We start from the raw sequence: 26,703 nt of genomic DNA, 5'->3' as shown, positions 1-26,703 counted from the left end.
TCTTGTTTTCAGTTTGCTGAGCTTTGTGGATCTATAAATTAATATTTATCATTAAATTTTTAAATAATTTTAGCCTTTGTTCTTTCACATTTTTTTTGTTTTCCTGCACTTCTGGGATAACTACTAACATATGTATTAAACCTGAGAAGACCTTCTCAATTGAAAGAACAAAGAAACACATGTGTGTATGTCAACTAACGCATATACTTACAGCTACAGGCGTCTCTAAATGTAATAATCTGTATTTATTTAAAACTAAAGATGAGTTCTTACTGCTATCTCCAACCTTAATACATTAACATCTGGATCATTTAGCCTCTGCCTCTTGCTTACTGCCAAATTCCAATGTCATAAGTGAGAAATCTGGCTCTCACCATCTGCTATCCTTTTATTTAATCATTCATTTCTGGTATACATGTAGAGCAGCATCAAAAATTTTAACCCATACTCCTGTGGAGAACAACATTATCAACTATAGCATAGCACTTACACACAGCTATTTTGCTTTGGTCTAACAGACGTCACTCATTTTCTGTTACTTGGGCAGTGTCCTTCTTTCCCACCCCTTTCAGTGAGGCTATTTCATACATTTGTTATGTAATTAGAATCTCTTGTCGAGTCTGCATTCCTTCCTGGAGTCATCTAACCTCCTTAATATTTTTTTAGTTTGCATACATTAAGGTTCATTCTTTGTTCTATAAAGTTCTGCAGGCTTTGAAAATGCACAAGTTCATGTAACATTATTATAGCATCATAGGGAAGAGTTTCAGTACTGTAAAAATTCCCTGTGTTTTTCATATTCAATCCCGTACACCTCCCTCTCCCATACTGAATCCCTGGCAACTTCTGATTTATTTACTCTTTTAATAGTTTTGCCTTCCCCAGAATGTGAGCAGGTGGATTCATATTCATTTTCAGATTGGCTTCTCCTTCAGAGCTGAGATGTCCTTTGACAGATGAATGGATAAAAAAGGTGCGGTATATGTATACAATTGACTATTAACTCAGTCATCAGAAAGGATGGATACTTACCATTTACAATGATATGGATGGAACTTGAGGGTATTATGCTAAGTGAAATAAGTCAATTGTAGAAAGACAATTATACAGTTTCACTCATATGTGGAATATGAGAAACAGTGCAGAGGATCATAAGGGAAGGCAGGGCAAACTGAATAGGAAGAAATCAGAGAGGGGGACAAACCATGAGAGACTCTTGATAGTGAGAAACAAACTGAGGGTTGCTAAAAGGGAGGTGGGTGATGGGATGGGCATTTAGGAGGGCATGTGACGTGATGAGCACTGGGTGTTATAACAACTGATGAATTGTTGAACACTACATCTGAAACTAATGATGTACTATTTATTGGTTAATTGAATTTAAATAAAAATACACAATTATAATATGGAAAAAGGATATACATTTAAGATTCTCACATATCTTTTCATGCCTTGATAACTCATTTCTTTATTACTAGATATTTTTTCATTTTATGAATATATCACAGTTTTGTGTGTGTGTGTGTGTGTGTGTTTTCCTATCCACCTATTGACGGGCATCGTTTTTTTGCATCCAGGTTTTGGGAGTTATGAATAAAGTTGCTGCAATCACTCATGTGCAGGTTTTTGTGTGAATATAATCTTCATATCAACGGGGTGAATACCTAGTAGTGTGATTATTGGGTCAAGTGGTAAGATGATGTCTAGCTTTTTAAGAAACTGCTAAAGTACCTTCCAATGATTGTACCATTTTGAAGTTCCACCAGGCAAGAATGAGCTTTCCTGTTGTTCTATATCATCACTAGCATTTTAATATTGTCAATATTTTTTTTGGATTTTAGTCATTTTATACTTAGGTTGTGACATTTTGTTTTTTGTTTTAATATGCAATTCCTAAATCACTAATGATTTAAAGTATATTTTCATATGTCTTCTGCTATGTGTGTATCTTTTTTGGTGAGGTGGTGCTTCAAATATTTTTGCTCATGTTTTAATTGGGTTTTGTTTTTATATTATTGAATTTTAAGAGTTATTTGCAAAATTTAGATATATCAGTTATGCATTTTGCAAATTTTTTCCTCCTCTGTGGATTATCTTCATTCCATTACAAGTATTTTTCAGAGAGGTAATGACCACCTTATAAATTTTTCTCTCATAGATTATGTTTTTGGTGGTATTTCTAAAATGCTAATGCCAAAAGTTCCCCTAGATTTTTCCCTCTTTTTATGGAAGGTTTGTAGTTTTTCATTTTAAATTTAGGTCTATGATACATGTTGCATTAATATTTCTGAAAGATGTAAGGTTTGTGTATAGATTCATCTTTTTAATATATATATCCAGCTGTTCCATGCATCATTTTTTGAAAATGCTTTTTTTTTTTCCTCCAGTGTATTTCTTTTGCTACTTTGTCAAAGGTCAGTAGAATATAACAATGTTGTTGTTTCTGGGGACTTGTACTGTGTTCCATTGGTTTATGCATCCATTCTTTTGGTAATACCATATTGTCTTAATTGCTGAAGGTTTAGAGTAAGTCTTGAATTCAAGTAGTGTCAGTTTTTAAACCATGTTTTCCAGCATTGTGTTGGTTCTATGGATATTTTGTCTCTTCATACACAATTTAGAATATATTTGTTGATTTAACAAATGACTTGCTAGATTTTGACTGATATTGCATTAACTCTATAGATCAAGTTAGGAAGTATTTAAATAATACTGTGTCTTCTAACTTACAAAAATGGATTCTCTCTCCATACATTTAATCTTATTGTTTTATTTTCATCAGAGTTTTGCTGTTTTTCACATACAGAGTCAGTATATATGTTGTTAGACATGTAGTTAAATATATTTCTTTTTTTAGTGTTATTTATTTATATATTTTTATTTTTTTTTAAGATTTTATTTATTTTTTTGACACAGAGAGAGATCACAAGTAGGCAGAGAGGCAGGCAGAGAGAGAGGGTGAAGCAGGTTCCCTGCTGAGCAGAGAGCTCGATGTAGGGCTCAATCACAGGACCCTGAGATCATGACAGGAGCCAACGGCAGAGGCTTAACCCACTGAGCCACCCAGGCATCCCTTTTTAGTCCTATTTAAAATGTTGTGTTTTTGTTTTTGGGTTTTGTTTTCTTTTTGTTTTCCAAATTCTGATTGCCTATTTCTGATATACAGGAAAGCAACTAACTTTTGTACTTCTGTATATTGTGTGACCTTGCTGCAATTGCTTCCTAGTTCCAGAAGGGTTTTTCTTTGTTTATTTGGTCAATTCTTTGAGATTTTCTACACTGGTAATCATGTCATCTGCAAATAAAGTCAGTCTTATTTTGTTCTTTATCTTATATGGATGGAGGTATGATATTTATTTCCTCTTTGTGTCTATATTGCATTGGATATTGCCAACTGTTTTTTCTGCTTCTATTGGTATGAGGGTATGGTTTTTATTCTTTAGTTTGTTGATATGATGAATTGAATTAATGGTTTTTAAATCAGATTTATAAATTTTTAGACCTGGAGCATTTTTATTCATTATTGGATAAATTTGACATTTTTGTAAATATTTGCACCTATATTTATGAGATCTATAGGCCTGTAGTTTTCTTTTCTTATAATGTCTATGGAGTTTTTATATTAGTGTAATATTGGCCTTGTGGAATGAATTACAGTGTTCCTTTGGCTTTATTTACTTAGAATATAGAGAAGTGGTATGTCCATTTTAAATTCTAGGTAGAATTCGTCACTGAAACCATCTGGGTCTGAAGTTTTATTTTGCTTTTGAAGATTATAAATTTTTGGTTTAATTTTTAAATAAACATAGACCTAATCAGATTAGGTGAATTTTGATAGTTTGTGTATGTCAAAGAATTGGTGCATTCCATCCAGGTTATCAAATTTGTTGTCATGGATAGTTATAGTATCCCCTTATTATCCTTTTAATGTCCATGATATCATAGTCATGACTCTTCTTTCGCTTCTGATATTAGTAATTTTTTTATTCTTTCTTTCTCTCTCTTTCTCTTTTTTGGTCTTGCTAGAGGCTTATGGAGAACACACTGGGAATATTTCAAAATGACGAATTTTCCCTCCCTGCCCAGAACATGAGGGTTTTTATTGGTTTTTCAGCATGGGCTCTGGTGGTATTCCTGAAATTAAGACCCATGAGAGTGCAGGGTACCTCCAAGGCTGCAGACTCCAGGCATTTATATTATTATTATGTTATTATGTTATGTTACTATTATGTTATCATGTCTTATGTTAGTCAACACTCAGCCTCTAGCAATTCATCAAAGTTACCATTTAAAAAAAAAAGATTTATTAGAGAGAGAGAGCGTGCACAAAAGTGGGGGGAGGAGCAGAGGTAGAGAATCTCAAGCAGACTCCCAAGGTACTCGAACTCAAGATCCAGGAGATCATGACCTGAGCCAAAACCAAGCATGGGACGCTTAACCCACTGAACCACTCAGGTATCCCTCATCAGTGTTACCATTTAAGAGTTGCTACTAGTTTGGGGCACCTGGGTGGCTCAGTGGGTTAAGCCTCTGCCTTCGGCTCAGGTCATGATCTCAGGGTCCTGGGATCGAGTCCCACATCGGGCTCTCTGCTAGGCAGGGAGCCTGCTTCCTCCTCCTCTCTCTCTCTCTTTCTCTCTTTGCCTACTTGTGATCTCTCTCTGTCAAATAAATAAAATCTTAAAAAAAAAAAAGAGTTGCTAGTTGTTTATAAGTCCAGCACTTTCTCTAGGTAAGCTTATCTCAGCTGTGATTCTTTGTATTTGTCTCTTTCTCCAGGTTTCAAGTGGTTTGTCCTGTGGCTTCAAATCTCTGATAGGTTCAAGAAAATGTACTGATTTTGGGGGTGCCTGGGTGGCTCAGTTGGTTAAGCATCTGCCTTGGCTCAGGTCATGATCCCAGGGTCCTGGGATCAAGTCCCACATCAGGCTCCCTGTCCAATAGGAAGCCTGCTTCTCCCTCTCCTCCCTGCTTGGGCTCTCTCACTATCTCTCTCTGTCGCTCTCTCTCAAATAAATAAAATCTTAAAAAAAAAAAAGTGCTGATTTTCTGTTTGTTGAATTTTCATTCTTGTGCGGTTTGAGATCTGGCCGTGGGACTGTATTTTGGCTTATTTTGCAGTGTATTTATATATACTTTAAAATATTTGCTTACCTAATCAAACAGCTGGGTCTCTTAGTCATCTTAGGACTGTATTTTTATGCCTTTTTAAATTTAAATTAATTAATTTACTTTTAATCATAGATAAAAATTACCTGAGTTGTTCCTTACTAGTAATGTTTGACTGTATACTTCACATTGTTGATAAGATATAGACACTTTCCATCTTTTGTTTTCCTTTAAGTAATGTTGGCTTTTATTTCAGTAGGTAGCTCACTAAATGACAAATCATTTTGATCTCATGCAAGCTTGTTTATATGTTGTATTAGTGCATATATGTACCAGGATCAAGATGTTCTTGCAGCCTTTCTTATTGTCACTCAATACAGATATTTTCTGTCCCTTGTGGGTATTATGAAAGCTTTCTTATGGTTTATTCATGCAGATCTACCTGCTGAGTACCTAGTTCTATGGCACATTTCTTAAATTTAAAGCACACTACTTCTGGTATTTCAGCTCAGTGCTCAGTGTGTTTGGGAAGTTTTAACAAGATCGCTACATTCTGCCAGGGGCAGTTAACCAATGTTCTTTAGCACCGCCCAGCCTGTACAATCTCCCTCTTTTTTTCCCCCAACTCATAGCAGCAACTCTACTCAATCTGCAAATGTACAAGAGAGCCCCTAGTAAAGGGTTTATGGGAAAATCTGCCCTCTGATTTAACCCCCTCCTCTCTAGTGTTCTGTCTTAACAGATTCCAAATGCTTCTACTGTCCTGAATTTTGTTTTCAGTCTTCTCAGTTAAAGATTATTTCCATGTTCAGGTTTGATTCCTGGGCATAGAGAAAAGGATACTTATTGCAGAAAACAGTGACCCGCCTGTCCCAAATGGAAATATGTATGTCTATCAAATGATCATGAGTAAAGAAATTGTGGTATACAGTTGACCCTTTAACAACAAGGGCATTATGTTTGCTGACATCCCAAGCAATTAAAAAATTGTGTATAATTTAACTCCCCTAAAACATAACTACTAATAGTCTACTGTTGTCTGGAAATCTTACTGACAACATAAATAGCTGAACAACAGATATTTTGTATGTTACATATTATATGTTGTATTCTTACAATATAGTAGGCTAGAGAACATAAAATGTTATTAAGAAAATCATAGGATGGGGGCACCTGGGTGGCTCAGTCGTTAAGCACCTGCTTTTGGCTCAGGTCATGATCCCAGGGTCCTGGGATCAAGCCCTGCATCGGGGCCCTCTGCTCAGTGGAAAGCCTGCTTCTCTCTCTCCCACTCCCTCCGCTTGTGTTCCCTCTCTCACTGTGTCTCTCTTTGTCAAATTAATAAATAAAATCTTTTAAAAAAAGAACATATTAAAATAAAAAGAAAACCATAAGATGAAAAAATACATTTATAGTACTGCACTGTATCTATTGAAAAAAAAATCCTGTATAAGTGGCCCTGCGTAGTTCAAATGCTTGTTGTTCAAGAGTTAACTGAATATGCATTGTTAAGATGAATTAATTTGATCTTTTATGTATTTAAATGAGGAAGCATTATGATGTAATTGTAAGTGAAAATGCCAGATGGAATAATAATCCAAGTATGATACCATTAGAAATTTAAAAATATACATATACACAAACGTCCCAACACAAGTAGAGAAACTTGTTGAATGATATACTCCAAATGAATACATACTTTTGTACTAATGTATGTGAACTCTGAACCAGTAGGGCAATATATATTAATGAATTAGAGAACTCTTTGGTTTAGTAATGTATACAGAATTTATCTTGAATTGGTGCCATTTTAACAATGAAAGTGAGTGCTATTTATCAATAATTGAGCTTGAAAAATGGGCATAAACTAGAGTTGTCCTGGAAAAATCCCAAGACGTATGATCCTATTACATATTAGGTCCGTTTGTTATGGGAATGAAGTTTGTTACAAGTATTCATCTGTATCCAGTTCTGTCCTACTATTGGTACCATAGTGGTCTCTCACCAATTTCCAAAAAGGAAGTATTCTATCTATCGATATGATTTTAAGGCACTTTTTTGTCATTTTAATATTAACAGAGATATATATCTTTAGTCAATGTTGACTTTGATTACTTTTGCCATTAATTTTTTGCTCTTTGTTTTATGCTCATTGATAATGTCACCATTTTAAATCATACAGTGTGGTCACATGTTAAGATCGATAAGTATCAATTATCAGTAAGGGTAAATTTAGATGGTAAAAAAAAAAGCTACACAGTCATTTTAGACACATGTGCTTAATATGCTCCTTTCCAAATGCATTTCTCTATACAAAGCAGAAATCAGCATACTTCCAGCAACATAAGAAAGGGTTTATGGTTCCATATGCTTCTCAACAAGTAAAATCACTAAGTCTCCAACATCTGGAAAACAATGTTCAAAATATTAGAACTTAAACTACTTGACCAATTTAATATTTTTTTTATTTCTTATTTTTTTATAAACATATAATGTATTTTTATCCCCGGGGTATAGGTCTGTGAATCGCCAGGTTTACACACTTCACAGCACTCACCATAGCACATACCCTCCCCAGTGTCCATAACCCCCCTCCCCCTCTCCCAACCCCACCTCCCCCCAGCAACTCCCAGTTTGTTTTGTGTGATTAAGAGTCACTTATGGTTTGTCTCCTTCCTAATCCCATCTTGTTTCATTTATTCTTCTCCTATCCCCCTAACCCCCCATGTTGCATCTCCATATCCTCATATCAGGGAGATCATATGATAGTTGTCTTTCTCCGATTGCTTTATTTCACTAAGCATGATACCCTTTAGTTCCATCCACGTTGTCGCAAATGGCAAGATTTCACTTCTTTTGATGGCTGCATAGTATTCCATTGTGTATATATACCACTTCTTCTTTATCCATTCATCTGTTGATGGACATCTAGGTTCTTTCCATAGTTTGGCTATTGTAGACATTGCTGCTATAAACATTTGGGTGCACGTGCCCCTTTGGATCACAACGTTTGTATCTTTAGGGTAAATACCCAGTAGTGCAATTGCTGGGTCATAGGGTAGTTCTATTTTCAACATTTTGAGGAACCTCCATGCTGTTTTCCAGAGTGGTTGCACCAGCTGGCATTTCCACCAACAGTGTAGGAGGGTTCCCCTTTCTCCGCATCCTCGCCAGCATCTGTCATTTCCTGACTTGTTAATTTTAGCCATTCTGACTGGTGTGAGGTGATATCTCATAGTGGTTTTGATTTGTATTTCCCTGATGCTGAGTGATGTGGAGCACTTTTCCATGTGTCTGTTGGCCATCTGATGTCTTCTTTGCAGAAATGTCTGTTCATATCCTCTGCCCATTTCTTGATTGGATTGTTTGTTCTTTGGGTGTTGAGTTTACTAAATTCCTTATAGATTTTGGATACTAGCCCTTTATCTGGTATATCGTTTGCAAATATCTTCTCCCATTCTGTCAGTTGTCTTTTGGTTTTGTTAACTGTTTCCTTTGCTGTGCAAAAGCTTTTGATCTTGATGAAATCCCAATAGTTCATTTTTGCCTTTGCTTCCCTTGCCTTTGACGATGTTCTTAGGAAGATGTTGCTGTGGCTGAGGTCGAAAAGGTTGCTGCCTGTGTTCTCTTCAAGGATTTGGATGGATTGTTTTCTCACATTGAGGTCCTTCATCCATTTGGAGTCTATTTTGTGTGTGGTGTAAGGAAGTGGTCCAATTTCATTTTTCTGCATGTGGCTGTCCAATTTTCCCAGCACCATTTATTGAAGAGGCTGTCTTTTTTCCATTGGACATTCTTTCCTGCTTTGTCGAAGATTAGTTGACCATAGAGTTGAGGGTCGATTTCTGGGCTCTCTATTCTGTTCCACAGATCTATGTGTCTGTTTTTGTGCCAGTACCATGCTGTCTTGATGATGACAGCTTTGTAATAGAGCTTGAAGTCCGGAATTGTGATGCCACCAACTTTGGCTTTCTTTTTCAATATTCCTTTGGCTATTCGAGGTCTTTTCTGGTTCCATATAAATTTTAGGATTATTTGTTCCAGTTCTTTGAAAAAAATGGGTGGTATTTTGATAAGGATTGCATTAAATGTGTAGATTGCTTTAGGTAGCATGGACATTTTCACAATATTTATTCTTCCAATCCAGGAGCATGGAACATTTTTCCATTTCTTTGTGTCTTCCTCAATTTCTTTCATGAGTACTTTATAGTTTTCTGCATATAGATTCTTAGCCTCTTTGGTTAGGTTATTCCTAGGTATTTTATAGTTTTGGGTGCAATTGTAAATGGGATTGACTCCTTAATTTCTCTTTCTTCTGTCTTGTTGTTGGTGTATAGAAATGCAATTGATTTCTGTGCATTGATTTTATATCGTGACACTTTACTGAATTCCTGAACAAGTTCTAGCAGTTTTGGAGTGGAGTCTTTTGGGTTTTCCACATATAGTATCATATCATCTGTGAAGAGTGATAGTTTGACTACTTCTTTGCAGATTTGGATGCCTTTAATTTCCTTTTGTTGTCTGATTGCTGAGGCTAGGCCTTCTAGTACTATGTTGAATAGCAGTGGTGATAATGGACATCCCTGCCGTGTTCCTGACCTTAATGGAAAAGCTTTCAGTTTTTCTCCATTGAGAATGATATTTGCGGTGGGTTTTTCATAGATGGCTTTGATAATATTGAGGTGTGTGCCCTCTATCCCTACACTTTGAAGAGTTTTGATCAAGAAGGGATGCTGTACTTTGCTAAATGCTTTTTCAGCATCTATTGAGAGTATTATATGGTTCTTGTTCTTTCTTTTATTAATGTGTTGTATCACATTGATTGATTTGCGGATGTTGAACCAAACTTGCAGCCCTGAAATAAATCCCACTTGGTCGTGGTGAATAATCCTTTTAATGTACTGTTGGATCCTATTGGCTAGTATTTTGGTGAGAATTTTTGCATCTGTGTTCATTAAGGATATTGGTCTGTAGTTCTCTTTTTTGGTGGGATCTTTGTCTGGTTTTGGGATCAAGGTGATGCTGGCCTCATAAATGAGTTTGGAAGTGTTCCTTCCATTTCAATTTTTTAGAACAGTTTCAGGAGAATATGAATTAGTTCTTCTTTAAATGTTTGGTAGAATTCCCCTGGGAAGCCATCTGGCCCTGGGCTTTTGTTGTTTGGAGATTTTTGATGACAGTTTCAATCTCCTTACTGGTTATGGGCCTGTTCAGGTTTTCTATTTCTTCCTGGTTCAGTTGTGGTAGTTTATATGTCTCTAGGAATGCATCCATTTCTTCCAGTTTGTCAAATTTGTTGGTGTAGAGTTGCTCATAGTATGTTCTTATAATTGTCTGTATTTCTTGGGTGTTAGTTGTGATCTCTCCTCTTTCATTCATGATTTTATTTATTTGGGTCCTTTCTCTTTTCTTTTTGATAAATCTGGCCAGGGGTTTATCAATCTTCTTGATTCTTTCAAAGAACCAGCTCCTAGTTTCATTGATTTTTTTTCTATTGTTTTTATGGTTTCTATTTCATTGATTTCTGCTCTGATCTTTATGATTTCTCTTCTCCTGCTGGGTTTAGGGTTTGTTTCTTGTTCTTTCTCCAGCTCCTTTAGGTGTAGGGTTAGGTTGTGTACTTGAGACCTTTCTTGTTTCTTGAAAAAGGCTTGTACTGCTATATATTTTCCTCTCAGGACTGCCTTTGCTGTGGCCCACAGATTTTGAAATGTTGTGTTTTCGTTATCATTTGTTTCCATGAATTTTTTCAATTCTTCTTTAATTTCCTGGTTGACCCATTCATTCTTTAGAAGGATGCTCCATGTATTTGGGTTCTTTCCAGCTTTCCTCTTGTGATTGAGTTCTAGTTTCAGAGCATTGTGGTCTGAAAATATGCAGGGAATAATCCTAATATTTTGATACCAGTTGAGACCTGATTTGTGATCCAGGATGCGATCTATTCTGGAGAAGGTTCCATGTGCACTAGAGAAGAATGTGTATTCTGTTGCTTTGGGATGAAATGTTCTGAATATATCTGTGATGTCCATCTGGTCCAGTGTGTCATTTAAGGCCTTTATTTCCTTGTTGATCTTTTGCTTGGATGATCTGTCCATTTCAGTGAGGGGAGTGTTAAAGTCCCCTACTATTATTGTATTATTGTTGATGTGTTTCTTTGATTTTGTTATTAATTGGTTGATATAGTTGGCTGCTCCCACGTTAGGGTTATAGATATTTAAAATTGTTAGATCTTCTTCTGGAGAGACCCTTTGAATATGATATAGTGTCCTTCCTCATCTTTTATTATAGTCTTTGGCTTAAAATCTAATTGATCTGATATAAGGATTGCCACTCCAGCTTTTTCTGATGCCCATTAGCATGGTAAATTGTTTTCCACCCCCTCACTTTAAATCTGGATGTGTCTTCGTGTCTAAAATGAGTTTCTTGTAGGCAACATATTGATGGGTTTTGTTTTTTTATCCATTCTGATACCCTGTGTCTTTTGATTGGGGCATTTAGCCCATTAACATTCATGGTAACTATTGAGAGATGTGAATTTAGTGCCATTCTATTGCCTATAAAGTATCTGCTAATGTATATTGTCTCTGTATCTTTTTAATCTACTACTTTTAGGCTCTCTCTTTGCTTAGAGGACCCCTTTCAATATTTCCTGTAGAGCTGGTTTGGTGTTTGTGAATTCTTTCAGTTTTTGTTTGTTCTGGAAGCTTTTTATCTCTCCTTCTATTTTCAATGATAGCCTCGCTGGATAGAGTATTCTTGGCTACATGTTTTTCTCGTTTAGTGCTCTGAATATATCATGCCAGCTCTTTCTGGCCTGCCAGGTCTCTGTGGATAAGTCTGCTGCCAATCTAATATTTTTACCATTGTATGTTACAGACTTCTTTTCCCGGGCTGCTTTCAGGATTTTCTCTTTGTCACTAAGACTTGTAAATTTTACTATTAGGTGGTGGGGTGTGGGCTTATTCTTGTTGATTTTGAGGGGGGGTTCTCTGCATCTCCTGGATTTTGATGCTTGTTCCCTTTGCCATATTAGGGAAATTCTCTCCAATAATTCCTTCCAATATACCTTCTGCTCCCCTCTCTCTTTCTTCTTCTTCTGGAATCCCAATTATTCTAATGTTGTTTCGTCTTATGGTGTCACTTATCTCTCGAATTCTCCCCTCGTGGTCCAGTAGCTGTTTGTCCCTCTTTTGCTCAGCTTCTTTATTCTCTGTCATTTGGTCTTCTATATCACTAATTCTTTCTTCTGCCTCATTTATCCTAGCAGTGAGAGCCTCCATTTTTGATTGCACCTCATTAATAGCTTTTTTGATTTCAACTTGGTTAGATTTTAGTTCTTTAATTTCTCCAGAAAGGGCTTTTATATCTCCAGAGAGGGTTTCTCTAATATCTTCCATGCCTTTTGCGCCTGGCTAGAACCTTCAGAATCGTCATTCTGAACTCTAGATATGACATATTACCAATGTCCGTGTTGATTAGGTCCCCAGCCTTTGGTACTGCCTCTTGTTCTTTTGTTTGTGGTGATTTTTTCTGCCTTGTCATTTTGTCCAGATAAGAGGATATGAAGGATCAAATAAAATACTAAAAGTGTGGCAAAGACCCCAGAAAAATGCGCTGTAACAAAATCAGAAGAGACCCCAAATTGTCGGGGGGGTGGAAGGGGATAAAAAGTGGCTCAGAAAAAAAAAAAAAAGAAGAAAACAAATAAAGAAAAAATGTAAAAAAGAAAGAAAAAATATATATTTTAGGTAAACTAGTCAAAAAACATTAAAAAAGAAAAGAGTAAAATTTTTAAAAAATTTAGTAGTAGAAGAAAAAAAAAAGAAAAGAAAATTGAAAAAAAAAAATGAATTAACCGCAAGACTAAAGAATCATGGGGAGAAAGCCATGAGTTCCAAGCTTTGCTTTCTCCTCCTCTGGAATTCCGCTGCTGTCCTAGGTATTGAACCTCCTTTCCTTGATAGATGAATTTCGCCCTGGCTGGATATTTTGTTGATCTTCTGGGGGAGGAGCCTGTTGTAGTGACTCTCAAGTGTCTTTGCCCGAGGCGGAATTGCACCGCCCTTACCGGGGCCGGACTAAGTAATCCGCTCGGGTTCACTTTTGGGAGCTTTTGTTCCCTGAATGCTTTCCGTAGAGTTCTGGCGGACAGGAATGAAAATGGCGGCCTCCCAGTCTCCGTCCCAGAGGAGTCAAGAGCCCGGGCCCCCACTCCTCAGTGCGCCCCCAGAGGACAGCACCCAATTACTCCCGTATCCCCAGCCTCCAGCCCTGCTCTGAGCTCACCCAGCCCGCGACCAGTTCAAGGTAACCCTGAGCTGAGAGTTCAGTCCTCGGCTCTGTCTCTGTAGCCGGCTTCTCCATTCTAACACCTGCGAGCTCTGTGACACTCCGACACCCTTGGTCCTTCTGTGGCCCTGCGGGACCTGGGGCCACGCTGACCCCGCGTGGGCTTCACCTGGTTTAGCCTCTGGAGCAATGTTCCTCAGTGGAACAGACTTTTAAAAGTCCTGATTTTGTGCTCTGTTGCTCTGCTGCTTGCCGGGAGCCGGCCCCTCCCCCCGCGGTCTATCTTCCCATCGCTTTGGAGTCACTTCTCCGCCAGTCCTACCTTTCCGAAAGTGGTTGATTTTCTGTTTATAGAATTGCTGTTCTTCTTCTCTTTGATCTTCCGTTGGATTTGTAGGTGTTTGCAATGATTAGATAAGCTATCGAGCTGATCTCCTGCTACCAGATGTAGTTTCAGCCTGCTACTTCTCCGCCATCTTGACTCCTCCTCCTACTTGACCATTTAATCCTTGGACACATTGTAGCTAGCAAGTGATTATCAGATAAGGAGTATCTATGAATAAAAAATTATATATTCAGGGGCGCCTGGGTGGCTCAGAGAGTTAAGCCTCAGCCTTCAGCTCAGCTCATGGTCTCAGGGTCCTGGGATCAAGCCCCACATGAGGCTCTCTGCTCAGCGGGGAGCCTGCTTCCCCCTCTCTCTCTTCCTGCCTCTCTGCCTACTTGTGATCTCTGTCTGTCAAATAAATAAATAAATAAATAAATAATCTTAAAAAATTTTATATTCATATCATTTAAAAGGATATATGAAAACCAATATATGGATGTTGGTATGATAAATAAGTGTTAGGACCTATCGTAAGTGTTGTAGGTGAGGATCAGAGTAGGTAGGTCTCAAGAAATAATTTTCATTGGTTGAATTTGGTTTTTAAAGAATTGATAAGGGAGACCTATGGAAGAGGGGTTGCGTAGGCATTAGTGATGGGAAAGTTTGCTTTGTTTGTGGAAAAGGGAACTGTTGTCAGTGATGACATCTATCAATAGTTACTTTCTTTATAAGACCCAGGGAATCTACTGAACACTTTAGACACACATCTGATTTAATTCTTATAATAACCCTACAAATTATGAATTATTCCCAGTCTACAGAAGATTTCACTAAATGATTTTCTTGAATTCACATAGCATTCTGGAAACATCAGCAGGATTGAAACTCAGGGGAGCGTGGGTGGCTGGGTGGGTTAAGCCTCTGCCTTTGGCTCAGGTCATGGTCTCAGGCCCGCAATGGGCTCTCTGCACACCAGGGATCCTGCTTCCCCCTCTCTCTCTGCCTGCTTCTATGTCTACTTGTGATCTCTTTTTCTCTCTCTCTTGTCAAATGAATAAATAAAATCCTTTAATAAAAAAAAAGATTGAAACTCAGGACAGTTAGGCTCAATATTCTGGTAGCACACGGGAAAATACTCTAGTGCAATAGAGCAAAATAATTATAAAATTTACTTGCTTTGTTTTGTTTTCTGATACTCAGATGCTTTCTCATTCATTACATGCACTTTTCTTTGAAGTTCAATTGTGTTAAGTTTTTTTTTTCCTCAAACATATTTCCTTCCTTTTCTTTCATTTCAAAAAGAAATACAGGCTGCTGGGTATTTACCCCAAAGATACAGATGTACTGAAAGGAAGAGCCATCTGTACCCCAATGTTTATAGCATCAATGGCCACAGTCACCAAACTGTGGAAAGAACCAAGATGCCCTTCAGCAGACGAATGGATAAGGAAGATGTGGTCCATATACACGATGGAGTATTATGCCTCCATCAGAAAGGATGAATACCCAACTTTTGTAGCAACATGGATGGGACTGGAAGAGATTATGGTGAGTGAAATAAGTCAAGCAGAGAGAGTCAAGTATCATATGGTTTCACTTATTTGTGGAGCATAACAAAGAACATGGAAGACATGGGGAGATAGAGAGGAGAAGGGAGTTGTGGGAAATTGGAAGGGGAGATGAACCATGAGAGACTAAGGACTCTGAAAAACAACCTGAGGGCAGGGGGTGGGAGGTTGGGGAACCAGGTGGAAGGTAATAGAGAGGGCACGTATTGCATGGAGCACTGGGTGTGGTGCAAAAACAATGAGTACTGTTACGCTGAAAATAAATAAATAAATAAAATAAAATAAAAAGAAATACAGGCCAGTCAGATCTTTGGATCAGGATCTCACATATTTCTAGTATCCACTATGTTAGGTCACATAAATGACTCTTCATTAAATTTGTCCTGTGTGTTTATGGAATAGCACATGGATTAACCCGAGAGTTACACTTCCATTGCATAAGTAATTTCTATTTGTACTAGAACATTTAGAAATATTAGAAGTATTTGAAGGGAGTATTTAAGAAGATCAATCAAACAAGCTCTACAATAATGAATCCCAGAGGAACATGGGCATTAATCATAAGTGCAGTGGTTTCTCCATAGAGAATGGAGAGTAGAGATTTGAATTAAATTGCAAAAAAGGAATAATACTATTTTAAACACTTGCGTAATAACATAATCCAAGGACAAATTAGAGCAATCTAAAATAAAACTCCATGATATTAAAGAATTATTTTCGTATTCAGTACTCTCCTCTATCCCTTCCAGGTGAGAAGTGATCCACTGAGAAAATGATATAAGATAAATTATAACGTCTTCTTAGAAAATATGTGACATTCATGGTAAGTTCACCACTGTCTTTAAAACTCGAGCCTGCCACAGCAAAATAAATATGCTGAGCAGGATTAAATCTGAACACAGATTGAAGGTATTAGGCTCCTCATTTTGATACAAAAGAAAAGTAAAGAAATGTGGATTTCATATTTCCAAACCAGAAGCATCTGAGAGAAAATGCGACTGTTATCACTTCGCAAATCTGGCTTTTTTTTTTTTTTTTTTTACTGCCAGTGTCATTTTCTAATCTTACCCCTCCTATTTGTAAATGATACAACTAGAGGCATCCAATTATCCTAGAAGTGGCATAGAAAAATATCTTAAAATTTTAAAACTATCTATGCATATAAATGTAGTAATGTAATAACAATGACAGCCATAATGATTAATAGAAACTTACATGGCAAGAGACAAGATGTATAATGATGCATAGTTATGAAATGCTATAAATGTTTTTTTTCTCAGTTCCATGGCTTGCTCAAAGGCATTGTGCAAGCATGGAGAGAGTTTGTTAGAGAGAGAGAGAGAAACATAATGACAACAATAAGACAGTAAATCAGAAGTTTAACTTTTGAAAAGAAAAAGGAAAAATTGAATTCAATTTATTTTTAATATTTTGATGTTGTTTTCATGAATTTTCAGAATATAAAATTTTTCTAGGATGTTAAGTAGATGAATTTGAAAGGAACTAGAATTAACTGGTGTTTATATTTACTTTGTAGAAAAAGAATGATAAATGCTACATAAAAATAATGGGAGAAGTAAAAAAAAGTGCATATTAAAATAAATTCAGTGTTTCATATGCACATATGTATGTATATATGTATACATATGTGTGTATACATTTGTGATTGTGTGTATATAATTATGTACGTGTAAATTTCATTATTGTTAATCTTTGCTCTTATTCCTCTTAAAAATCACAATTTTGTAAAAGGCATTGTTGTTTTATTTCTGCCTTATATTTTATAACTCCTCAACAAAATGGTATTCCACTGTGTTCCACTTATACCTTTTTTATCAACTTAATCCTTGCGTCCCCATCCAACTTAATCCTTGCGTTCTCCTTCTTACACGAACAAATCCTTTACATTGAAGGAGAAGCACTACAATCTATGTCTATGTTCTCTGTTCATGATTTTAAAGAAAAAAATGAATGGTTTAGTCATTTCCATCTAATTATTGTATTATGTTAGCTATTTCCACAACCTATTCTTTTAAATGACACATAGGTTCTTTTCTCCTCTCTTAGCTTTTCACACATTTTTAATATTTTTACATTTCCAAGGCTGGAATAAGAATTGGAATTTCAAAAATTTTCCCCAGGTATACTTATGCATTTGTTTTTATTCCTTCCTTGTTCTCCCGTCCTTCCCCAAATATATTTCTTTGACGTCTCTGACTTGTACTAACATTTCTTCTTAGGAAGTAGAGACCATCTAGTACTCATTATAGATCCTAACATAATAGAATACGCTGAAAAGGAGCATAACAGAATTCAAGCATTCATGATAAGGGACAGAGAAGTATAATGAAAAGAGCACAAATTTTGTAGTTCAACACAGAAAGCTAACCTTTGTCTTTCACTGACTTTCAGCAAGTAATTCAAACTTTGTGACTTTTGCTTTCTCAATTTGAGAAAGCAGAATAATAATACATACTTCAAAAGATCCTTTGGTGAATTCCATGAAAAACATAGCTGCTCAATAAATGAGAGTTAATATTATTATGTAATAAATATGGACTTTATATTTACATTATTTATTAAAGTTAATGAAATCTCATTTATAATATGACACATTAAAATTTTTAAATTAACATGGTGAGGTGAAATTCATTTAGTCTCTTTGGCCTGTTATAACAAAATAACAGAGCCTAGATAGCTTAAAAACAACAGAAGTTTATTTCTCCCAATTCTAGAAGCTGAGTCCATAACCAAGGTACTGGCATGTTTGCCTCCTGATTCATAGATGGCAGTCTTCTCACTGAATCCTCACATGGTGGAAGGGGTGAGCTAGTTCTCTGGTGTCTCTTTTATATATAAGGATACTAATCCAAATCATAAGGGTTTTATGGATTTATCTCTATGAATTTATCTATTCTGCATATTTCATATAAATGTAGTCATGCAATACTTTGCCTTTTACCTAACATAATGTTTCCAATTTTTGTCTACATTGTAGCACATATCAGTACTTTATTGCTACTTTATGGGTGAAAAATATTTCATTATATACATTAAATAACCCTATATATATATATATATATATACATATATATATATATATAATGTATGTAATTATATCTCTTCATTAAATTTGTTCTGTGTGTTTATGGAATAGCACATGGATTAACCCAAGAGTTACACTTCCATTGCATAAGTAATTTCTATTTGTACTACAACATTTAGAAATACTAGAAATATTTGAAGGGAGTATTTAAGAAGATCAATCAAATAAGCTCTACAATAATGAATGCCAGAGGAACATGGGCATTAATCATAAGTGCAGTGGTATACATAATTATACATAATTATATATGTATATACTACAATATTTCATTTTATATATATATATAAATATGTAATAAGCATAGTTATTTATCTGTTTATACACCACAGGTTATTTATTTGTTCATCTGGGGTTGGGTATTTGGGCTTTTGCTACATTTTAAAATATGGAAATAACAGTGTTGATCCACTAACAGTTCAAGTCTAACTGAAGAGACTGATTTCTGGGTGTCTGTTTCTGTCTCTTTCTTTCCTGTATTCACTAGTAGAGACATGTGCCAGTAAATGAGACAGACTTCTACCCCAGAGCCAAGCATAGTAAACTAATGATTTTCAATGATGGTTTCAGGGTTCTTCCCTTTTGAGAACTTACTCGGATAAGTACTTAAGCATTTTAAAAAATTCCTATCTTGTCTTTACTGACCATCTATACCTTTATATTCTTACACCAAATTCTATTTCCTTTCACTAGGCTATCTTCCTTTTCAAGAACTACTGCCCTAGATAGCAATGATTACTGATTAAATTATGAGTCTTAGTTGTGCCAGACATTACAAAGAAACTTGAGAATCACCATTAAAACTGTAACTTTATAATACATCTTTTAAAATGTAGGTATCTTTTACTTTTACAGAAATTAATGTATTGGTTTATCTACTCAGAATTTAGTGGTGTTTCAAAAGCATTTCAGTTTGAATGAGATGAGAATGGGGTGTCGTTTTGTGTGTGTGTTTGTGTGTGTAACAGTATATCATCTCGAAGCCAGGATGAAACCACTGTTATCACCATTTGATATTTACTTGTTCTATATAAGTTGAATGATAATAAAATTAAAGAGAGAAATATTGTGAACATGGAAACTCATATTTTGGGGGAAAAAGTGGGAGTTTCTATTAAATTCTGAGTGTAAAAGTTAGATACATTATCTGATCCTCCTGTTAATTATACCTGGTGTACTTTGCCTTTGTATGATAACACTAACATGAACAATGTCAATTAAACCTAACAGATTTTGAATTTTATTTTTACATCCAATTTTCTTGAAGATTTGAATCAATTGCAATAGAAAAGTATACTTTATTTTAAAATGTTTTGTCAAAGGTTTTTAAAAATGTTTTCTTCTTTTAGAATGTGAAAATCACTTCAAAATATTTTGAAGATATGACATCCAAGTAAATGATTTAGAACACTGATGTAGTATATATAGTTTTACCACTTACGAACTACAGTATCTTTTTAAAAAACATATTTTTAGCAATTAACTTAAGAAGGTCTTGGAAAAGTATTTTATTGCACCAAACACATCGAAGATAGTTGAAATAATATGTTAGTCAAATGAAAAAAAAAATGTTTGACAAAAGACAGAGTTTTCATTCCAAATCTCAGATTTTATTAGGAACTTAAAAGAGTCCTTGACAACTGTTATTTTTTCTATAGACTTTAGTATCATCCATATATAAATGAATATTGAAGAGAGATACTCATATATTTATTTATTTTTCTTTCTATTAATGTAGTAACTCTAATAAAGTTAGAATTTACCAAGGGAGATGTCTCCTAGGAAGAGATATATAAGCAATTGCCTCCCCTTAATGTGCACTCTTTCTTTTTGCAAGAACTTTTTCAAACCTTCCACTCCCCTCAAATTTCTGACAGAGAAGCTCCTATTTTACAGATAAGCTGGAAGCCATCAAAATGCCAAATGCTTAATATTATCTCTATTAAACATGTAAGTCTGCTTTATTAATTTTACCCACCATTTTCCTCTCTGCTGATAAAAGAGAGACATCTTTTTCTCACTGGAGTTTTGCAATCTGAGACATAAACTCTCTCCACTACTGTTTATCCCTTCTCTATTGTTCCTGTTTTTAACTTGCTTCATTTTTTTTTAAGATTTTATTTATTTATTTGACAGGCAGAGATCACAAGTAGGCAGAGAGGCAGGCAGAGAGAGAGAGGGAAGCAGGCTCCCCGCTGAGCAGAAAGCCCAATGTGGGTCTTGATCCCAGGACCCTGGGATCATGACCTGAGCCGAAGGCAGCGGCTTAACCCACTGAGCCACCCAGGCGCCCCTTAACTTGCTTCTTTTAATAATTTTTTAATCTAATAGTACTTCCAGCAGCTGCTTCATCTCACCCTACGTCTTCAAAATCAACTCTTTGTAAGAGACCTATATTTACTCTCCATTTTGTCACCATTGCTGAACCCTCAACCCTTCTAGTTTGATTTGCGTTTTTCATTTCAGCATATGGTAACCTGTAACTACAATATTATTTGGTCTAATGAACATTTTTCATTATCAAAGTTTATGCTTACTTTCCAAACATTTGATGTTGTTGGCCTTGGCCTTTATCTATAAACTCTCTATTACTTTAGTTTACATGATATAAATATTATCTTAACATGTCTTCTATTTCTTATGCTTACCCTCGTATACCTTCTTCCTCTCTTCTATAGTCTCATCTTTTACGAAGCTGTTAAAGCTGAAGTTCTTCAAGTCTTTTTTTTTTTCTTTCCCCTATCTCCTCTCTTTTCACCAATGGCTTAAATTTTCACCTTCGTGAAGAAAGACTTAACAACTTTTTTTTATACAAACTCTTCTGAGTATCAGACCCATGTATGCAATTGCCTATGTGACAGTTCTGCTAGATATCTCCAGAATAATCTAAATCAAAACTTTTCAAATTGAACTTCATGACATTTCTCCTTTGGTTCTGGGAACCATCCCCTATCCAGGGACCTTTCTCAATACCTTTCTCTCCTTTTTCATCTATGTATATTTTACAAAATCCTATTTTTTTTAACCTCCTAAGTAGCTCTTGAGTGAACCTACCTCTCTGCTTCTCCATTTCCATAACTGTGGTCCAAACTACAATAATTCCTCTTATAAAGGACAATAATATCCCCTAACATCACTCACTGGATTGTCTCATGCCACCCTCACTGGCATCTCTAGAGAGGTTTTTCCAAAACACAAGGCTAGTCATATCACTCATATGCTTAAAATAAATCTAAGAAAAAATAAGGAATCAAATCATTGATTCCTCTTTAGTCTTACTTTACAACTTGTTTTTCACAAGACGGACTTATATCTAATTTTCAAGATGTGCCTATACTCCACTATGATGTAAACTGTGACATCTGGTACTTCCTTTAACCTCTGGTTTTTACCTCTGGTTTTTACCTGGTTATTTCCAATACTTCCCTGGATCAAAGTTCAGCCAGATCATCTTCGAGGAAGGCTTCCTTATCTTTACTGATTAGGTCAATTTTTCTTCATTGCAAGTTTTGTAAAATACTTAGTAACTTGTTTGTGACATCTAAAGTTTCAAAAATAACTATTTGATTTTTAAATTAATGTCTGTCTATTCTACTAGACAATATACTCCATGAGATCAGGTTCTGTGTCTCTTTGTACTCATCATAGAAACCCCAGTATTTGGTATAGTACCTAGCACTTAGTAGGCACTCAAGAAATTTTCTCAGATGATAAAATAAATAAATGAAAGTTGGATATTATATGTCAGAGAATAGAAATTCTGATACTGAGAAATAATCTATTATAACTGTTAATCTGACAGAAATTCAAGTTAAAATTAAGAACAATAACCAATTCTGGAAGTGTATTAAGTATATCACAATTGGATTTTGTTAAATCTAAATCTAAAACAGTAGTATCATTTAGGTATAACATGTTAGAAAAGTTGTATGTGATGAAGACAAAGTGGGGGGACTTCTAGGAAAGACTATGAAAAGGATTAATGAGTTAGAGGGATTGATTCATGTGGGTAGAGTCATAACAATCAGCTCAGCACTGAATTTGAAATCACATTCTACATAGACTACATATGACAGATCTTGTTTTCTGTGTTATAAGTCTTCACTCTTTCTATTTTAATCATGATACATTTCAACAAATTATATTGTTCTTTTCCAAGTACAGTAATTAAAATTTTTAAAAGCAAGACTCAAAGATGGTTTAAAAGAAATATGATAACCATTTATAATTACTGGAAGCACATGAACACCAATTGAAAATAGAAGCTGTTAGATAGAACAATTAGTTCTAGAATTAATATAATGAAATTAGACTTGAGAAATTTTCAATCAAGCATAAAATTCCTTCCTAAGTATTGTTTTTTCTATTATGAGTGAATGCTTGTCATATCTATTTTGAAACAATTTAAAGAAACAGCAGACTGAGATGGTATTGAGGATGGTTGGGGCTAAAACTCAAAAAATAAATAAAAGTAAAGCAACTACTGGACATAGAGTGGTGTTCACAATCTTTTACTTTCAAGTATGACTGTCCCTATAATTTTTAAACTTTGGGTAATTATAAATATTTACTGTATTTTAAGTTAAATTCGATTTCATCTTTTAAACATTTTTACATTTGAAAATTAGAAGTATCTAATGACAAAAACAAAATTTACCTCTTAGAGCAAAAAAGAAAAAAAGCAGCAAATACAAAACCCTGTGTTTATTAGAAGAGACTTGTGATCTTTGATGCTGACAAAAAAAAATCCCAATATTGTTTTAACATTCTACATGGGAATTTTATATTTCAATATATGATTATTCTTGATTTTTGTGTTTGCATGTTCTTTGTATCTCTGTCAGGCTCAATCCAAAGACCTATCCTTTTCCTTGTATGATGACAAAAATAGAATAACTCTGAAAAACAGATGAATAAATATTCCATGAGGAAAAATTCATTTCCTTGCATTCTTCTTGGATGCTAGATGGTATTTCCTGGAGTTATAGCTAAGTGTGGTCATATAAATAAGCTCACACCAATAGAATGTGAGAGAGGAGGATATGTGCAACTTTCATCTTGCATATTAAGAGGCAATCAGACCTCTTTCCTTTTTATCACAGGTGAGAATGATTAATCACTCAGATGGCCTTGGAAGTCCTCTGTGACCCTGGCAGAGCTGCTCTCCTGAGCCCTAAATGACCCTGTGGATCAGAGTTGGTCTGTGACGTTAAACACTTATTTCCTAACATTCCCTGATTGAGGAACGACCTGGTATTTTTGTAGAACAGTTAAACCTTCTATTCAAATTGATACATAGATAAGCAAGAAAACCTTTTTAAGAAATTTATGTATTGTGTATAAATTGTTATAATCTAAACAAAACAAAAATACCCCAAAAGCATAGTTGCATTTTGGGTTTGCGTCAAGTACCAGCAGGTTATGGGAAGATCATGAGATTTCTGGATAGTCTGTGGTTTTGCTGACATTTCTGAACTTCACAAGAGTATGGTGTCCTCCTTTGTTGCCTTTTGGAATTAAGCAGTTGAAAATGAAATAAAGATGTCACTTGAAATGCAAAGTCTCCAAATGGAGCTGGGCTCTTGGGGCAAGTACTTGCAGATTGCCTATGAATGACATCAGATGGATTTTGTGGTAAGAGCTCCCTAATCTTGTATCAATATAAATTAATTCTTCTACAACCGCACTGGTTTCAGGATTAGTAATAGAACCCTTTTTGTGAGAGAACATACTGAAACAGTGAGTTATTAGCCCATGTCCCACTCAGGGTTGTTAAATTTGATGACCTTAGTAACTTCATCAGAGGTTTACTGTTTCCATTTAACTCTCCTTTTACCTTGAAGGAGAGAGACGTTAAATGTTCTTTTGTCTGTGTTGAATGCTTCCTTGGTGCCATTTTGTGGTATTTGCAGGCCTCCCTGACATTATCAAATGGATTGACATTTTAAATATTTGCAGTGCTCAGTGGGTACTAATTCAGCAAAGGTGAACCACAAGCTTCTTTCACCGTGGCACAGCAAGTGATGTGTGTCTGTTTAATCACAGCAGCTGAAATGAGATCAAAAGCCACTGTGTTGTTAAAGTCCTAAATCTGCTGTCACAGCAGACACACCTGGAGGGGTCCTTGAAGGAAAAAGCTAAATAGTGAAGAACCTACTTAGGCCACTGGCTTATCTGACTGAACCCATTAACCCAGCTCAGGAGGAAACTCTCCTAGCATATAACATTTCCATATTTTTAGTAAATTCTTTGTAGGTGCAGTTTGATCATTTGTGGGCCTCAGCAATTCTTGATTTTCTTCGTACTCTAAATTAAAGTTTTATTTTCTATGTTTTGTCAGAGTTGAGAATCCAAATACTCCAAAAGATGAAAAATGTAAATTATTCAACATGGTCACTATCACAAATTTTGGTGACTTTATTCAAAAGGGAATATAGAATGTAAAAAGTTCTACTACAGTACTAACTTTTTGACTATTGAGATCTCATACCACATGTATTATTTATATATTTTACAATGCTCAGTGTTAAAACATCAATGAATGAAATGACTCTTTAAAATTTTATCCTAAATCTTTTTTTTTCTACAAAACATGAACTTTATGTATAATCCCTAGTATTTTTAAATAGTCTATTAAATAACTATTTGTATTTTAGGTTAACTTAAATATCTTTAGCCTTCAACTTTCTGCAAGCAAGCATTTATGTGAAGATTTTCAGACAAAATCTCATGACTTACCTCTGTCACATGTATACATCTAGAAACTCAGCATTGTTACCTTCCAGCCTAGTCTTCCTGAAGGTTTACTGTATGAAATCTAGAGGCAAGTGTGTTAAATGTATTAATACAGAAAATATTAAGGACTAGGTCCCTGTACTTTAAATTGCTATGTGTCTATAATATTTAAGATCAGAGTAGAATATAAAGATAAAAAATTTGTTAAATATTAATTGAAAAAATCAATATACAGTATAGTTTGGGTGTGTAAGACTTAGTATGACAGTAGAGAGTCACTGAAAAATTTGGCAGACAGTTCAATGATTTGTCCTACAATTTGTTCTACTTCTCATCCTGATATGTAAAATTTTGGTTGTCAGGAAATTCCTTCTAAAATCTTTTCTTTGTAGTTAAGGAAAATAATTAACATAATAGAAAATAAAATAAAACAAAAACCATGGAGATTATTGGAAAGGAAAAATAAGTAATTGGTTTGGGGATGTTTGCCAACATCCATCCTTTTCCAGGGCCCTGAAATAAAACTGTTTTCACATCAGATCCTCATCATCATTTCCCACGTGGCTACTATAAGACAACACTAAGACTTTCATGAACAGATTTAAAGAGCGCATGTTAGAGGATAGGGTCTGTTGGGTGGGAGGAGAAGGAGAAATACTAAGGTAAGAGATTATCTCTATATTTAAGAAGCTGAAAGAAAATACTTTGCTGGACAAGCTGTAATAAACTAAGTATTTATTGAACATGACTATAGACATGGCACCATTCTGGGTATATGGGTGAAGGAAATAAGGATGTATAGATTCATGGAGCTTTCAGTCTAGCAGAAGAAACAAGAGGGAGGCTCATAATTAGACATAACAAATAAGCCAACTATGTAGTTTGTTAGAAACTGAAAGATTTCATGACAAAAGAGTAAGAGGGATGGAGAGTGTGTTCATAGTTGGTAAGAATTGGTCCTATTTAGGCTGGTGAGATTCGTATAGAGACCTGATTACAAATGTTAACTGGAGAATTTTTTTTAAGAGATAGGAGATAAAAAGTGTGTTAGGGAACAGATGGAAAGACATTTATGAAAATACCATTTATTAACTATCCATTTCAGGCTGGGGCAGTCTTCCCCACCTCACTTTCCCTGTGTCCTCAACTTCTCTAAAGTTTAGGGTCATCTTCTAGTTTCCCCATCCACCCCAGAATCCCCAAGGATACTGCTTCCCTGGCATCTCTGTCAAGCAGGGGCTTCTTTCCCATATCCTTGAAATCTTTTGTTCTGGTTATGATAAGGTATCTTCCTGAATTCACATTTCCTCTTCCAGAACTTTCTGCCTTTTCTCACATTCCTAGTTTCAAGTCTCCTGTCTTCAGACTGTACAACTATAGAAATCTTACGTGTATTAAACCTAGATCAACTTTTGAACATTTTATTCTTAGGTTTATTTCTAGTCTCTTTGATACTCTATTTGTATCTTATGACTTTATTATCTATATAACTGGCCCAAATTGCTCAAATCCTTGACCTTTTCTACTCCCGAGACTTTATGTATCACTGTAACTTAGCCATTCACTTACTA

The sequence above is a fragment of the Meles meles genome, chromosome 5 (assembly GCF_922984935.1).
Source record: "Meles meles chromosome 5, mMelMel3.1 paternal haplotype, whole genome shotgun sequence".
NCBI classification, from domain to species: domain Eukaryota; kingdom Metazoa; phylum Chordata; class Mammalia; order Carnivora; family Mustelidae; genus Meles; species Meles meles.
This window is presented reverse-complemented; position numbering follows the sequence as displayed.